Here is a 17058-nt window from a genome sequence, read left to right as displayed (position 1 = left end):
CTGGCAGTGTCACTGAGCTTTGGAAATAGGAGGCAGGGATGCTGTTCCCATGTTATACAACTACCGCCCTGTGATTTTGTGCTTAAGGACTCCAGTGCAGGCTTTTTCTCTAGTCACATGCCCTAATTGCCCTCTGATTCAAAAAAAGCATGGCATGGGCTGAAGTGCAGTAAAAGCAGATCACTTGGATGAAAACTGGGACATGTATGCTAACATCCCCTGTATCTGATAGATAGGGAGCCTCCCTGTTCCCTGCCCCCATAATGTTATCCCGGAGGCTCAGCTGTGCCTGTTGTCTACATTTGCTGTGTCTGCCCTGCATGGTTTTAAAAGTCAGCCCTGCTTTATTTCCCTCTTCCCTGAGGCCATAAAAGAAACGCAAATAATAAATCAAAATAAACAGTGCATGAAATGGCTGATGACAAAACCTACAGGCTGTCAGGACAGGCAGGAGATGGGTCAGCCGGCGTTAGTTGCCTCTGCGGCAGCAGCAATAGCAGTGCACAGAACAAGGTTCGGATAACTGAGCAGCCTTCCCCAACCTGGTGCCCTCCAGAAGCCCTCCCACCATAGCCCAGTGGTCAAGGTTGATGGGAATTGTGGTCCAACAAGGCCTGGAGGATGCCGAGCAGATGGAGGCTGTGCTGAAGCACAAGATGCTGGATTGAGCAGCCCTCCTTTGCTAGCTGACAGGCTTGTAAAGATATTTGTTTTTTCCTTGGAGAGAGGCCAGAGCAAGGGAGCTAAGGTGGCACTTGCAGATGAGGCCAGACTGCAACTCACATGATCCCTGACCCTATTATCATCACCATCCACGTCTAAAGATCTGGGGTTTTTAAAAACAAAATCCAATCCTGAAGCCAGAAAAGGCAGGACGCTTCATAATATAACTTCAAATCTGGCAAAGAGAAGCCACCTCTTTCTTTAGAGTCTGTCAGTAACTTATATTTTATTCTTGGTTTAGTCCCCTGCCAGATAAATTTAGATATTGTTTTTTGCCATTCTTTAAAGTGCCCTACCACACTGATCGTGGTATTGATTGAAACAGAAATAGTATTCTTGGTAGCACATTTATTTTTATAGCTGATATTCTTCCCTAAAATGATAAATTCATCCTTCCCCACACCTCCAAGTTTCTCTTTACTTCTTTCCACATAGGTATGTAATTATCATTAAATTTATTAATATTTTTTGAAGTTAACTATACCCCTAAATAGTTGACCTTTTCCCCCACAGTTATTTCTATGATCAATTATTTATATTGTACTGTCATATTTTTGACCAACATTTTGGGTTTTGTCTTATTAAGTTTAAAACCAGCAACTTGTCCAAACTGCTGAATCTTTTCTAGTGCCTTTGTTGCACTAGTCAAAGGTTCTTCAACTGTTATTACAAGATTGTCCGCAAAGGCTTTCAATTTATATTCTTTGCCCCCCACCGAAATTCCTTTCACTCCTGCTCTTACAGTTCTCGTCAGGACTTCTAGGACTAAAATACCGGTAAATAATAATGGCAACAGGGGACAACCCTGTCTAGTTCCTTTAGTAATGTCACATTTTTCAGTCAGTACATTGTTAACAATCAGTATGGTTTCTGCTCAGAGTATATAGTACCAATTCCTTTGAGAAATGATTCTCCAAATTCCATCCTTTCCATAGTCCATGAAATATTGTCAAAGGCCTTCTCCACATCAATAAACATCAAAGCTGCTTGCTTATCATTCTTGGCCTCCAGATATTCTATTACAGTGATGCCTCGGTTTAAGTCTGCTCTGTCGGTCGTCCATTCCGTGGAACATCCGTGGCAAACCTGGAAGTTTTCCACTCACTCACACACAGAAGCGCTAAATTGCGCTTCACGCATATGCAGAAGTGCAAAACTGCTCCACACGCGTGTGCAGAGTGACGCTCTGTCGAGCGTCCAGGGCTCCAGAACGGATCCCGGACTCAAAACGAGGTACCACTATATCTCTATTATATTATGTTGTCTTTCATCTGTCGGCCAGGAAGAAAGACCACTTGATCTTGATGAATAATATCTTTTAATACAGTATTTAATCTATTTGCTAAGATATTGGCATAGTTTCTAATCATTATTTAGGAGCGAGATTGGCCTATAGTTTTAAACTTAAAGTACAGTGGTACCTTGGGTTATAGATGCTTCAGGTTACAGACGCTTCAGTTACAGACTCCGCTAACCCAGAAATAGTACCTCAGGTTAAGAACTTTGCTTCAGGATGAGAACAGAAATCGTGCTCTGGTGGCGCGTTGGCAGCGGGAGGCCCCATTAGCTAAAGTGGTGCTTCAGGTAGAATCATAGAATCCTAGAGTTGGAAGAGACCACAAGGGCCATCGAGTCCAACCCCCTGCCAAGCAGGAAACACCATCAGAGCACTCCTGACATATGGTTGTCAAGCCTCTGCTTAAAGACCTCCAAAGAAGGAGACTCCACCACACTCCTTGGCAGCAAATTCCACTGTCGAACAGCTCTTACTGTCAGGAAGTTCTTCCTAATGTTTAGGTGGAATCTTCTTTCTTGTAGTTTGGAACCATTGCTCCGTTTCCGCTTCTCTGGAGCAACAGAAAACAACCTTTCTCCCTCCTCTATGTGACATCCTTTTATATATTTGAACATGGCTATCATATCACCCCTTAACCTCCTCTTCTCCAGGCTAAACATGCCCAGCTCCCTTAGCCCTTCCTCATAAGGCATCGTTTCCAGGCCTTTGACCATTTTGGTTGCCCTCCTCTGGACACGTTCCAGTTTGTCAGTGTCCTTCTTGAACTGTGGTTCCCAGAACTGGACACAGTACTCCAGATGAGGTCTGACCAGAGCAGAATACAGTGGCACTATTACTTCCCTTGATCTAGATGCTATACTCCTATTGATGCAGCCCAGAATTGCATTGGCTTTTTTAGCTGCCGCATCACACTGTTGGCTCATGTCAAGTTTGTGGTCAACCAAGACTCCTAGATCCTTTTCACATGTACTGCTCTCAAGCCAGGTGTCACCCATCTTGTATTTGTGCCTCTCATTTTTTTTTGCCCAAGTGCAATACTTTACATTTCTCCCTGTTAAAATTCATCTTGTTTGTTTTGGCCCAGTTCTCTAATCTGTCAAGGTCATTTTGAAGTGTGATCCTGTCCTCTGGGGTGTTAGCCACCCCTCCCAGTTTGGTGTCATCTGCAAATTTGATCAGGATGGCCTTGAGTCCATCATCCAAGTCGTTGATAAAGATGTTGAATAAGACCGGGCCCAAGACAGAACCCTGTGGCACCCCACTAGTCACTCTTCTCCAGGATGAAGAGGAACCATTGATGAGCACCCTTTGGGTTCGGTCAGTCAGCCAGTTACAAATCCACTGAGTGATAGCATAGTCAAGACCGCATTTTACCAGCTTCTTTACAAGAATATCATGGGGCAATTTGTCAAATGCCTTGCTGAAAGCAAGGTAGGCTACATCCAGTGCGTTCCCTTCATCTACCAGGCCTGTAATTCTGTCAAAAAATGAGATCAGGTTAGTCTGACATGACTTATTTTTCAGAAATCCATGCTGACTATTGGTGATCACAGCATTCCTTTCTAGGTGCTCACAGACTGTTTGCTTAATGATCTGCTCCAGAATCTTCCCTGGTATTGATGTCAGACTGACTGGGCGGTAATTATTTGGGTCCTCTCTTTTCCCCTTTTTGAAAATAGGAACAACATTTGCCCTCCTCCAGTCTGCCGGGACTTCGCCTGTTCTCCAGGAATTCTCAAAGATGACTGCCAGTGGTTCTGAGATCACATCTGCCAGTTCTTTTAATACTCTTGGATGCAGTTCATCTGTCCCTGGAGACTTGAATACATCTAAACTAGCCAAGTATTCTTGTACTATCTCCTTAGTTATTCTGGGCTGTGTTTCCTCTGCTGAATCATTTGCTCCAAATTCTTCAGGTTGGGCATTGTTTTCTTTATCGGAGAAGACTGAGGCAAAGAAGGCATTGAGGAGTTCAGCCCTTTCTGTGACCCCTGTTTGCATTTCACCATCTTCTCCTCTGAGTGACCCCACTGTTTCTTTGTTCTTCCTTTTGCTACGAACATACCCATAAAAGCCTTTTTTGTTGCTTTTAACCTCTCTAGCAAGCCTGAGTTCATTCTGTGCTTTAGCTTTTCTGACTTTGTGTCTACACGTGCTGGCTATTTGTTTGAATTCCTCTTTGGTGGTTTCCCCCCTTTTCCATTTTTTGTACACATCCTTTTTTAATCTTAACTCAGTTAAAAGTTCTTTAGATAGCCACCCTGGCTTCTTTAGGAACCTTCCATGTTTCCGTCTCATTGGTATTGCCTGAAGTTGTGCTTTTACTATCTCCCTCTTAACAAACTCCCAGCCATCATGAACTCCCTTTCCTTTTAGTATTACTGTCCATGGGATCTCACCCAGCACTTCCCCAAGTTTTATGAAGTCGGCTTTCTTAAAGTCAAGAAATTGAGTCCTAGTATGCTTGGCTGCTCCTTTCCGCTTTAGTTAAAGCCTCAGCGCCTATGGCTTGCCGATCGAAAAGTCGGCGGTTCGAATCCCTGCGGCGGGGTGCGCTCCCGCTGCTCGGTCCCAGTGCCTGCCAACCTAGCAGTTCGAAAGCACCTCCGGGTGCAAGTAGATAAATAGGGACCGCTTACCAGCGGGAAGGTAAACGGCGTTTCCGTGTGCGGCTCTGGCTCTGGCTCTGGCCAGAGCAGCGATGTCACGCTGGCCACGTGACCCGGAAGTGTCTCCGGACAGCGCTGGCCCCTGGCCTCTTAAGTGAGATGGGCGCACAACCCCAGAGTCTGTCAAGACTGGCCCGTACGGGCAGGGGTACCTTTACCTTTACTATGCTTGGCTGCTCCTTTCCGCTGTATAGTAAACTTCAGAAGAGCATGATCACTCGTGCCTAATGATCCTTCCACTTCTACCCCACTAACCAGGTCATCAACATTGGTTAGGACCAGATCTAAAATGGCTGTTCCTCTTGTTGCTTCTCCCACTTTCTGGACAATGAAGTTGTCTGCAAGGCCAGTGAGGAATCTGTTTGACCTTATGCTCTTGGCTGAGTTTGACATCCAACAAATATCTGGGTAATTGAAGTCCCCCATTACTACTATCTCCCTTCCTTTTGCATGCTTGGCCATCTGTTCCAGGAAGGCATCATCTATGTCCTCCGTTTGGCTTGGGGATCTATAGTAAACTCCCACAATGAGGTCCCTGTTATTCTTCTCTCCCTTAATTTTGACCCAAATGCTCTCACTTTGGCTTTGAGGTTCTAAATCTTGGATCTCTTCACAGGTATACACAACCCTGACATATAACGCCACTCCTCCTCCTTTCTTGTCTGGTCTGTTTCTCTGAAATAGATTGTATCCCTCCATTATTACATTCCAGTCGTGGGACTTATCCCACCAGGTTTCAGTGATGCCTATTATGTCATATTTAGTTTGCTGTACCAAGAGCTCAAGCTCATCTTGTTTATTACCCATGCTTTGTGCATTAGTGTACAGACATTGAAGTCCATTAATCATTCCCCCGTGTCTCTTATTTAAGGATTTTTTCCTCCCACCACTAGGTCTGCGTGCTGTTTGCTCCATTTGGTCTATGACATTTGGATGATCATCTTCATCAGTTGATAGACTCCTACCTTCAGGAGCACTGTCTCCCTCCCCCACATTAGTCAGGTTAAGAACAGTTTCAGGTTAAGAACAGACCTCTGGAATACATTAAATTCTTAACCCAAGGTACCACTGTAAATCCGAATCCTGTTTAGGAAATAATGTAATATTGGCCTCCTTCCAAGTATCTGGTAATTTACTGTATTTTTCGCTCTATAGGACGCACTTTTCCCCCTCCAAAATGTGTGTGTGTGTGTGAAAAATTAAGGGGAAATGTGTGTGAGAGAGAGCGAATGCAGGCTGTGTGGCTAAGCCCAAAGCCAGAACAGGGAGACAGAGCGCTCCGCAACGCTCCGTCTCGCTGTTCTAGCTTGGGGTTAGCTGCTCAAAGCCTCCGCAGGGAAGCGGGGTGAAGGCACCCCGCTGCTCTGGAGAGGTTTCAAAGGCTGCGCTCCGGGGGCTTCAGGTAGCTATCCGCAAGCCTTTGGAGCGCAGCAGGAGTTCCCGCTGTGCTCCGAAGGCTTGCAGATAGCCGCTTGAAGCCTGGAGAGTGAGAGGGGTCGGTGCACACCGATCCCTCTTGCTCTCCAGGCTTCGCTTTGCTGGAGAGGCGCTGCACAGTTTTCCCTCCCTGTGCAGCGCCCCTTCAGCGAAGCGGGAGGAGAAATGGAAGGGGCTCCGTTTCTCCTACTGCTTCACTGAAGGGGCGCTGCGCAGAGAGGGGGAGAATTCCCCCCCCCCCCCCGTTCTCCCCCTCCTATGGTCCGGTGCGTCCTATGGTCCGGTGTGTCCTATAGAGCGAAAAATACGGTACCTCTACTCATTGTTATTCATCATATCTTTGAGTGGAAAACTAGTTGATCTTGTATTTTTTTATTATATTTAGCTGAGAGTCCATCTGGTCCTGGCAATTTTCCTGATTTGGCTTGTCCCATTGCTTGTTGTAATTCCATCATGTAATAGGTGCATTTAGCTGGTATATCTTTTCTTTTGGAATCTTTGGTAATTTATTCTGCTTTAAATAGTCCTAGATTTTAACTATATCTTCTTTTCGAGCCCAATATAGTTCCATATAAAATCTTACAAATTGTTTCCTAATCTCTTTTGGATTATCTATTATTTTGTCTTCTACTTTCAATTTATTAATTGTATTTATACCTTTCTGACACACAGCGTAAATTAATAATGCAGAGTCTTCTTCAGTAAAAGAATAAAAGCTTTACTGAGTTAAAATAAACTTGTTTGCAAATAACAGCATAGTGAACAGAAGATTAAACTAGCTTCAGAGCATACACAGAGTTTCCCCTGAGCACAGGCTTCACAGGCTCCACCACACACATAGATTGAGACACTGCAGACACTGACTGAGTCACTGAGTCTGCCTGCAAGCAGATTCAGGGAATGAGTCATCCTCAAGATGAGTCACAGTGATTCAGCATGCTAAATGATTCTGAAGCTTTTTAGCATTTCACATTTCTAGACTCCTTTACTGCTTCTGCTCTCAAATACCTTTGTCACATGACACCTTCTTCCTTAATTGCCACACTAAAAGTTTCCCTGGTTTATTAAGAAATTCAAAATTTTTATGTTTCATCAATTTTTCACCCACTCAACTTCCTGATTTATTAGCATCGAAAATTGGGTTTGTAACATCTTAATACACTGTTTTATCAGTTCGTTTCCGGGTTTCTTAATTAATTACTTTTCATAATCAACTCATCTAATAACTCTTTTTCTTCTCCCTTGCCTTTTTCTGCAAGGTGTTTTGTTGTGTAAAGAAACCTCTCATCACTGCCTTACTTGTGTCCCAAACCACATTTAAGTCTGTACCATGATTCAAATTCAATTCAAAATAATCTCTCAGGGTTTTTTGAGCTTTCTGCAAGGTCATTTGATTATCTAATAGTCCTTCATTTAGCCTCCACCTAAATGGTGAGTTTTCTTCTCTTTTCTTAATTCCAATAAAATTGCATTATGATCCTAAAGTGTCCTTGGTTGTATTTCCACCTTTCTCGTTCTTAATGTTAGTCACTGGAAATCCATATTGAGGCTATTCTTCTAGCAAATTGATGTGGTTCTGAGAAAAAAGTATATTCCCTTTCCAAAGGGTGTTTGAATCTCCAAATGTCCGTTAATGTAAGATTTTCCACCAGGTTAAAAAAAGGTGGCAAGTAGTCTCCCTTCTTTCGAATCCGTCTTTCTTATTGTTCTATCTATATCCAGGGACACTACCCCATTAGTATCACCCGTAAATATTATTTTCTGATCTGTAAATTCAAATAATTTTTCCTCTAACAGTTTATAAAGTTCCAATTTTCTTTCATTCAGTGTGTATATTCTATTACATTTTTTTTTTTTTGCCTTGTGATGTTATCTGTTTGGCTATCATTCTTCCCTCCTCATCTTTAAAAATTTGCTGCGGGTCATATTTGTCTATACATAAATTACTACTCTTTTTTGTCTTATCTGATGTTATGAATTCTTTTCCTAATCTTTTATTTGTTAAGACTTTTCTCTGTTTCCTCGCTATGTGTAGAGCAGTCTTGTATCTATACTTCCCATTGGAAAGATCGTACTTCCAGAGTTCAAGTAAGTCTTTATTTCCAAATTATAGCTCCCCCTTTATGTACAGGGATGGGAGTTAGTCCATCTTTATTTTCCAACCCTGTAAATTATTTAGTGAAAGTTATTTGGCAGCAAAAGAAAAACAAAATGCAATCCGCTACTCTAGCACTTGTAGAAAGTCCCCATGCAGAGTAGAGCTCATCACAGCCAGGACAGACCTCCTTTTTTCATCCCATCTTTTTTGCCAATTATAATCCAGATTTTTTTGCCAATTAATTAATCCTTTTGGCTTTTAGCTTTAATTTATCGGAGAGCTTGCAGCTTTTTTGCTTGGAGCCTGAGGCTTCTCACCATGGGGTAGCGAATGGATCCTAGCACTCACAGCTCAATCTCGCCCTTCTTCCCTGCTCTTTATAGGGCGGATCGGGGGCAAGAGAGCTTGCTAAGTGCGCAGCCATATCCCCAGCGCCCAAAACATCCTTTCGGGCTTCTTCCAAAGGTACACAGCGCCTTTGTGTTTCCCCTAAATCCCTTGCGGCGATCGAGTCTGTCCCAGAGAACTAGACTCACACTCCAATGCGATCCGCAGCAAACCGGAAATCCACGGTGGGAATTCTGTGTCCATGTCTCAAAGCAGTTTCCGTGTGGCTTAACCTGCAGTGTCCTCGCAATCCCCAATGAGGATGGAACAAGGATGGCCAAGTTGGGAGGGTGAGAAACTGGCTCTTTCACAGGAACATTTCTGGGGAATTAAAGGACCTGAGGCCCTATTCCCCCCAGCATAAAAATTTGCATATGCAAATTATCTGTAGAGATGCCTCTGGCAGATTAAAGTGAAGGGGAGCAGGGACTGTACTTTGCCCAGCTGTAAAATAAGTAAAACAAAACAAAACAAAGTTTTTAAAAGGGAGGAAAGAGGCAGCAGATCTGAGGCCTTAGCACAGAAGTTCTGGAGCTGCCCCTGTTTGCTAGCTTGTTGAACCAAGCCAGTCTCTCTGGAAGCTTATTAATGCTCTGATCTCAACCCCTTGTTGCATGCATTTCGCTCAGCTTTCCCTATGGGAATTTTATTTATTTGTAACATAATTAATTTTATTCATATCCTGGGTTCCCCCTCCCTTCCAGCTGTTAATGCATGCAGATGCAGAATAGCTCACAAACTAAGTTAATGGAAGACTAGAATTTAAAATATAGTTGTCAGAGCTGCCTCCAGGTCCCAGCTCACAGAGGACCAACGCTAGGCTGTAGTTATGTACAAAAGTCTTTATTGAGGTTCAGTTTCCATTTTAAAGCCGCAGCGTGCAGCTCTACGTCTCGACCTTAGACCGGCGAAGTCCCGTCTGAGTCTCCTCCCCTTCCACACCAGTTTAAGACTCTCGCCTTGCTCCACCTCTTCCTAAGTTCCTTTCTCCTCTGGGCCCTCCTGCCCGCTAGGGTTTCATCCTTCCTGGACTCCTCTGACGCTGACCCTGATGATTCTTGCCCCTCCTTCCGGCGGGCTTTAGGACCTGGTTCCCTATCCGGGCTACCTTCTGTGCCGCTCGCCTGTACATTTGAACTTGGCGCGCGCGCCCAGCCTGCAACTTTCCTCTTGACCGTTAACTCGCTCTCCGATGGAGGCGTGGTCAACCCTGACTCATCTTCTCTCGCTGGTGGTGCATATGTGGGCTCTGACACCTGGGACTCCTCCCCCCCACTACGCTCTGGTGGGGAAGCTGGTCCTGATTTCCAACTGCTGCTCTGGGAGTCCCCGCTGGCCCCTTGCTTCTGGGGTGTCCCCCTTGGGTAGCCCCTTGCCCTGCCCATCGGCGCCCCCTTCTGTGAATCTTCCGATTCGCTGGAGAGGCTCATGGAATCTATCGGGCTGCTGTCATCTTCTCCTACGCTGCCCTCGGATTGCTCCCCCTCGCTCTCCATCTCCTCTCCTCCCTGCGCTCCCGCTGAGTCCCTGACAATAGTACAATAAAGAAGTACAATCCCAGGTTACTTTCAGGATTGCCTTACCCCAGACATGCCCTTTTGATCATGTCAGTCTGCAGAACTGGTTACAGGTCCACATCATGATTGCTCCGCACTCGTAAGAAGTCAGTCTTTAGTGGAATAGCACCTACACTTTGGAACTCCCTGTCTGTTGACATTAGGCAGGCATCCTCACTGCAGCCTTTCAGCACCTGCTTAAAATATGTTTGAGAACTTTACTTTTTTGATAATTTGTAAGCAGCTTAGAGGTTTTCTGTAATCAAGCAGCATATAAATTTTGTTATATAGGTAAAATAAATAAATAAATGTAACAGTCAGGCATGAAAGCAGAATTGAAACAAGGGATCTGAAAGGATTCCATGACACCCACTGCCTTGCCTTTTGGTTTCATTACAAAGAGCCACTGTCTCTGTGTGTGAGAGAAACAGAGACAGAGGCTGGCTGAGACTTATCTCCCTGGAACTGTGCCCAGGCATTGAGAAAAAAGGCAGACAGTTACACAGAGATCAGCAGCTCACAGGGGCACATGGGCATGGTTACACAGAGAGCTTGTCACTGCACAGGCAGCATTGTGGTGGCTCTTGGTGCCAAGACCTGGCGAGGCTGCCACGCTCTGCAGGGGGTGCAGAAGGAGGGCCTTGCCAAGGGCCTTTCCAGTTCAGCTCTGCTTCCCTCAGATTGGGGAGGCTCTTGTCCCAGGCAGACACTGTAGTAAAAGCATAAGAAGAGCCTGCTGGATCCAGCCCATGGCCCATCTTGGCCAGCATCCTGTTCTCACCATGGCCAAGAGCCCTCTTCCCTCCCTTCCAGCAACTGGTTTTCAGAAGAATCCCAGAGCCGAGCCATCGATAGGCCTCTCCTCCACGTAGGAGATGGACAGTATATAGTCCTAGGCATGTCTGCTCAGAATAAAGTCTTCATGAGGTCAAAGGGCTTATTCACAGGAAAGAGGGATCCTTTTATGGGAAGATGCCAAGAATTTGCTGAACCCTCTTTGAAAGCCATCCCAGTTGGTGGCCCTTCCTGCCTCCTGTGGGAGGGAGTCTCATAGATCAACTGTGTGCTGTGGAAAGAAGGGCTTTCTATCAGCTGTCCCGAATCTCCCAACATGCAGCTTCATTCTGGTGTTGAGGGAGAAACACTTCTCTTTCTCCACTCCTGGCAAACTTCTCACATGTCCCCTTTTTAGTAACAAAAAAACCCCAAACACTGCAGCTTTTCTTCATAGTTGCTCCATCCCCTTGATCATTTGGGTTGTGCTTTCAGAACTCCAGCAATGAGTTTTATATCCATAGTGCCAAGGTGGCAATGTTTAATCCACAAATCAGTTAGACATTTGCATGTTTACTTGGGAGTAAGAATGCCAATTTATGTGCGTTTAATTGATAAAGGCTGCATGCTTACATAGAAGTAAATCTCACTGAAATCAGTACAACTTAATGCCTAAATAAATCTGCATGTGATTGTGATTGTACAATTTCCTTGAGTTGTCCATTGGGTTGTATTGAACAAGACATGCTCAAAGCAGACCCACTGAACTTAATGGACCTAAACTAGGAATGGGCATTAATTTTAGTGGGTCTACTTTGAGTACGACTAAGCTGGATATGAAAAATATCAAATGCATTCTCCTTTTTTGTAATCTTTAAAACAACCATAAGGTAGACCAGTATTATTGTTGCAGATGGGGCAACTGAGATGTAAGGCCCTCTAGTGAGTACATGGCAGGTGCAAGATTTTTTAAAAAAGAAAAAAGGACTCCCAGAGACCCCATTTCAGACTAGTTTGCAGGGTTGTAGTCCCCACTGAAAAACTATTCCACACCCACTTGCTTGGGAGTAAGCCCCATTGAAATTAACATGATTACCATCTTAATGCACATTTGGGGTTGTGCTGTTACACCGCAATCCAATATGCATCTACTTGGAAGTAAATACCGCTGAGTTCAAGGGGGCTTACTCCCAGGTAAGTGGGGGCCCTTTTTGGTTAATAGGAATTTCATAAAAGTGCCACTGCAGCCCTCCATATACATGGACTATGCAGAGGCGGAGCTGCCTGCTCCGGCACCCAGAGCAGCACACATGCTGTGCACCTGGGAGCGGGGTGAGCTGCCCAGGGGGCGGGGCAGTGAGGTTCCATTTGGACTTCTGGGGAAGAAAGATGGCAGACTAAGTTATCAGCTACAGTGGTGCCTCGCAAGACGAAATTAATTCGTTCCGCAAGTTTTTTCTTCTTGCAAGTTTTTCGTCTTGCGAAGCACGGTTTCCCATAGGAATGCATTGAAAACCAATCAATGCGTTCCTAGGGAGACCGTCCGGGGACAGAGGGGAAGCGCCGCGCGCCTTCCCCTCTGTCCCCGGACCTGTTTAAAGCAAGGGGCAGCAGGGAAAAGATTGCTTCTCCCCGTTGCCTGCCCCGCAATCTCCGGGGACAGAGGGGAAGGCGCGTGAGCCTTCCCCTCTGTCCCCGGACCTGTTTTAAAGCAAGGGAAGGGGCGCGTGCGCGCCTTCCCCTCTGTCCCCTCTTTTGAAGCAAGGGGCGGAGGGGAGAAGATCACTTCTCCCCGTTGCCGCCCCTTGGTTCAAAAGGGGGCCGGGGAGAGAGGGGAAGGCACGCGCGGAGAGAGAGGGGAAGGCGCGCTCTGTCCCCGGAGATTGCGGGGCTGGCAACGCGGAGACTTCTCCCCGTTGCCCCTTGCTTCAAAAGAGGTCCGGGAACAGCAGGGAAGACGCGCTGCGCTTCCCCGCTATCCCCGGAGCTTGTGGGGCAAGCTTCGTTTTGCGAAGCAAGCCCATAGGGAGATGCGTCTTGCGAAGCGGCTAAGAAAACGAAAAACTCCTTCGTCTAGCGAGTTTTTCGTCTTCCGAGGCGTTCGTCTTGCGGGGCACCACTGTACTGGTGATCCCATTGGCAGAGATAATTATGCGGTGGTCAGAGGTAATCAAGGCATAATTCCCTTTTGAGATAAGAGAGGAAACCTCAGTGTCTTGGAAGAAGATGACATCACACTGGAGACAAGGACGTTTTAGGGTTTTTTATTTTTCAAAAAATCTTTATTAAACATATTTCACAAAATTATACAACAATATAATATATTACAATTTATATCCCATCCCATACAACAAAAAAATTAAAAAAATGCAATACATTTAAAAAGACCTAAAGCAGACTTCTGAATGTTCTAAAAAAACCTGAATTACTCTTGTTGTATTTTACGCAGTTTCATACTATTCTCCAAAGTGGCACCGGCCCTGTAGAACGTCCTCCCACCAGATGTCAAAGAGAAAAATAACTACCAAACTTTTAGAAGACATCTGAAGGCAGCCCTGTTTAGGGAAGCTTTTAATGTTTAATAGGTTATTGTATTTTAGTGTTTTGTTGGAAGCCGCCCAGAGTGGCTGGGGAAACCCAGCTAGATAGGCAGGGTATAAATATATTATTATTATTATTTTCATAAATCTTTTTGATAAAGAAAAAGAAAGAAAAATTAAATAGAAACAATAAATTTACTTATATTATCTGTACATTGCAAGACTCATTCAAGATCTGCCAGGAGGTTTTTGCTGTCACAGTAATTTTTAAGATATTCCTTGAATATAATCCATTCTTGATTTACTTTTTGCTTCTAATACCCTTTTACCCTCCCTGTCATTTTTGCCATTTGCAGATATTCTAATAGTTTAACTTGCCATTCTGATTTTGTAGTTGTAATTTCATTTTCCCAATACGTTGCAATTAAAATTCTGGCTGCGGATGTTGCATACATAAAGAGAGGTCTTCTTTTTTTATTTCAATTGGCATTATCCCTAATAAGAAGGTTTCTGGTCATTTTGTGAATGGGATTTTTAACATCTTTTTTAGTTCGTTATTTATAACGTCCCACATTCCACATTCCCTCCACATATGCATTTCCACATTCCCTCCACATATGCATAAATGACCCTCCTCCCCTCTTTACATCTCCAACAATTTTCCAATCTACTCTTATACATTTTGGCCAGTCTGGCTGTAGTGAGGTGTCACCAATATAACATTTTCATAATATTTTCTCTTAAATTATAGCACGCTGTGAACCTGACATCTTCTTTCCATAGTCTCTCCCATTGGTTCATATAGATATTATGGCCAAGGTCTCAGGCCCAACTTACCATTCCACTTTTCACTTCTTCTTCTTTAGTTTCCCACTCGAGTAGAAGATTATACTTTGGAGATTATATTTTGGAGATATGCTTACTTTTGGCTTGTACTAATTCTTTTTCTAGTCTTGATGTTTCTTTTTCAAATCCTGTTTGTCTATCAATGATCCACCTCTTGTTTATTCGAAAGTATTGTAGCCAATCCGTCACATACCTTCTAATAAAGGAAGGTGAGGACAGGTGACCTCACCTAGGCCCGAAGTCACCCCCCACCAAAGCAGGCTCAAAGCTTCTCAGAGCTTTTCAAAATCATTTTTCTCAGCAGCTAAAAGGCATTAGCTAAGCATCAGAAACATTCCGCTTGCTGTAACTAAAAAGATTGCAACAAAGGTAGGGAACACAGTCCATTGTTTCTCAGGCCTTTCTGATGCCTTCTGGCCTTGCTAAAGAACCACATTGCAACTTACTTTCTGTCCGGGAACCATGCCAGAACAAGAGATTGAAACATATCTGAACACTCTGAAACCCCTTTCCTGGGAAGGGTGCCAAGAGTCCCAATAGTCCCAAGAAAGCTTTCTGTTCATGCTCAGAGGAACTCATGGGGCAGGACTCTGGAAGGAGGAGAAAGGGGGAGGGAACTGGAAAGGGGTATATATGCTTGTTCACATGATTGTGAACTCGTGCATGCTTTTGTGAACTATCACACTTGCTCCTTCTACCAGTTCATGGATGGTAGAAATAAAAGCCTTTTCTCCGAAACTATTCCTTGAGTGTCTGTTGACTCCCACTTCCCTTTCCCAGGCGCAATATTTTTCCCACCCGAGGGCAAAGCCTCATAAGGCTAAACTAATTTCATCAATTTTTTTCAGGTTAAAATTATTGTTATTTTCCTCTAATAGCATTCTATACGTTGCCCAATCACCTTGTGCATTTTTTCTTTTTACTGCCATGGCCTCTATCAGGGAGGTCCACAAGGGGATTTTAGGTTCCAATATTCTCTTATATTTGTCCCAGATTTTATAGAGTGATTTCTAATTATATGGTTTAGAAACCCCTTGTGTACCTTAACTTTCTCCTAAACCATATACGTGTGCCAACCAAACCTGTTGTTGAAGCCCTCTAAATCTAATAAATCTATGTCTTTAAGTATGATCTACTCTCTAATCCATGACAGCCCAGTCGCAGCATGGTATTCTGTATTTTTCGCTCTATAAGACGCACCAGACCATAAGATGCACCTAGTTTTTGGAGGAGGAAAACAAGAAAAAAAAATATTCTGAATCCCAGATGCCAGAACAGCAAGAGGGATTGCTGCTTTCGCTGCGCAGCGATCCCTCTTGCTGTTCTGGCTTCTGGGATAGCTGCGCAGCCTCCATTCGCTCCATAACACACACACACATTTCCCCTTACTTTTTAGGAGGGAAAAGGTGTGTCTTATAGAGCAAAAAATACGGTAATTCAAGATCAGGTAGAGCAAAACCCCGCTCTCCCTCTGGTCAATAAGAATTAGATGTTTTATTCTTGGCCTTTTACCATTCCATTTAACCTTGCGATGGCCCTTCTCCAGTTTTGAAAACAATTCATACCTCGTAAAATGGGAATGGTTTGAAATAAAAAAATCATTTTTGGTGAAACATTCATCTTAACTGCCAATATCCTACCCCAAAGGGAGAGGTGAAGTTTGCTCCAGATTTCCAAACTTTTCTTAATTTCATTCTATGATTTCTTGATACAAGTCTATGCATTTAGCTGAGAACCAAACTCCTAGGTATTTTACTTTATTCTTAATCTCTAGACGTGTGCTTTCTTGTAAATCTTTCTTCTCCTCTAAGCTCATGTTCTTAACCAATGAATTAGTATTTTATAGTTTAATCTAAATCCTGCTTGTTTTTGGAAGCCACCCACAGTGGTTGGGGAAGCCCTGCCAGATGGGCGGGGTATAAATAAATTATTATTATTATTATTATTATTATTAGAGGTAGCCTTGCCTTGTGCCTTTTCTAATCTCTATATTTTCTGTGGTAATGCCATTAATAATCAATCTTGCTTTTTGATTTGTATAGATGGCCTCAATTCCTCTCTCAAATCTCTCTCCCAGACCCATTAATTTTATCTGTTTTTTTTATAAAACACCAAGAAATGTTATCAAAAGCCTTTTCAGCGTCTATTAGCATTAAGGCCATTTGTTTATCATTTCTAAATTCCAGATATTCTAAAATATCAATAATATTTCTGGTGTTCTGTTGGAATTGCTTCCCTGAGGCAAGGAAGTTTCCAGGGGGTGGGTGAACGTCTTGAGCAAGGAACTTTCCATGGGGCCCACCCTTTCAGGGCACCAGGTCAGCAAACCACCTCCTTTTAACAATTTTTAAGACTGGAAGCAAATAAGAATGGGATTTTCTGTCTGCCAGTTAATTGCTACTCAGAAAAGAAATGGGCTGCTGGGAGATGAGAAAGCACTTATTAACAGGCATGAGAATGAACCAAAACACTTAAAGTCTGAACCTGCTTTAAATCTTCAACATATATTGTCTATAACTCTCCATTGTGAGCATGCTTGTTTGCTATGAAAAGCAAAACTGTGTTTGATTCCTGTGTGAAAGGAATGTGTAAGCAGACACAAGTTCTTGGAAGCAGAGACTCCCAAAGGGTGTGTGACTAAACAGAATTTGGTAAAAATAATGTTGTGTGGATATTCTGAGAGAGATCAAACTGGAGATACTTCAGATGGCAGAAAGCGCGGAATCTGCCC

At 43.8% G+C, this 17058-nt stretch overlaps 1 protein-coding gene and 1 long non-coding RNA gene across 5 annotated transcripts in view; both read left to right on the top strand.

Moving 5' to 3' along the window:
• The window catches only part of SNX33 (sorting nexin 33), a 48029-nt gene that overhangs the window by 6916 nt on the left and 24055 nt on the right, over positions 1 to 17058 (top strand). The gene's annotated exons all lie outside the window — the stretch shown is intronic.
• Positions 14128 to 16988, top strand: LOC307202673. The gene is made up of 2 exons (XR_013832969.1): positions 14128 to 15484; positions 15747 to 16988. It is a non-coding gene; the product is annotated as an uncharacterized lncRNA (long non-coding RNA).

This window comes from Podarcis cretensis, assembly GCF_951804945.1.
Source record: "Podarcis cretensis genome assembly, chromosome: 14".
Taxonomy (NCBI): domain Eukaryota; kingdom Metazoa; phylum Chordata; class Lepidosauria; order Squamata; family Lacertidae; genus Podarcis; species Podarcis cretensis.
Note: the sequence above shows the minus strand (reverse complement) of the source record. Positions and strands in the feature narration are given on the sequence as shown.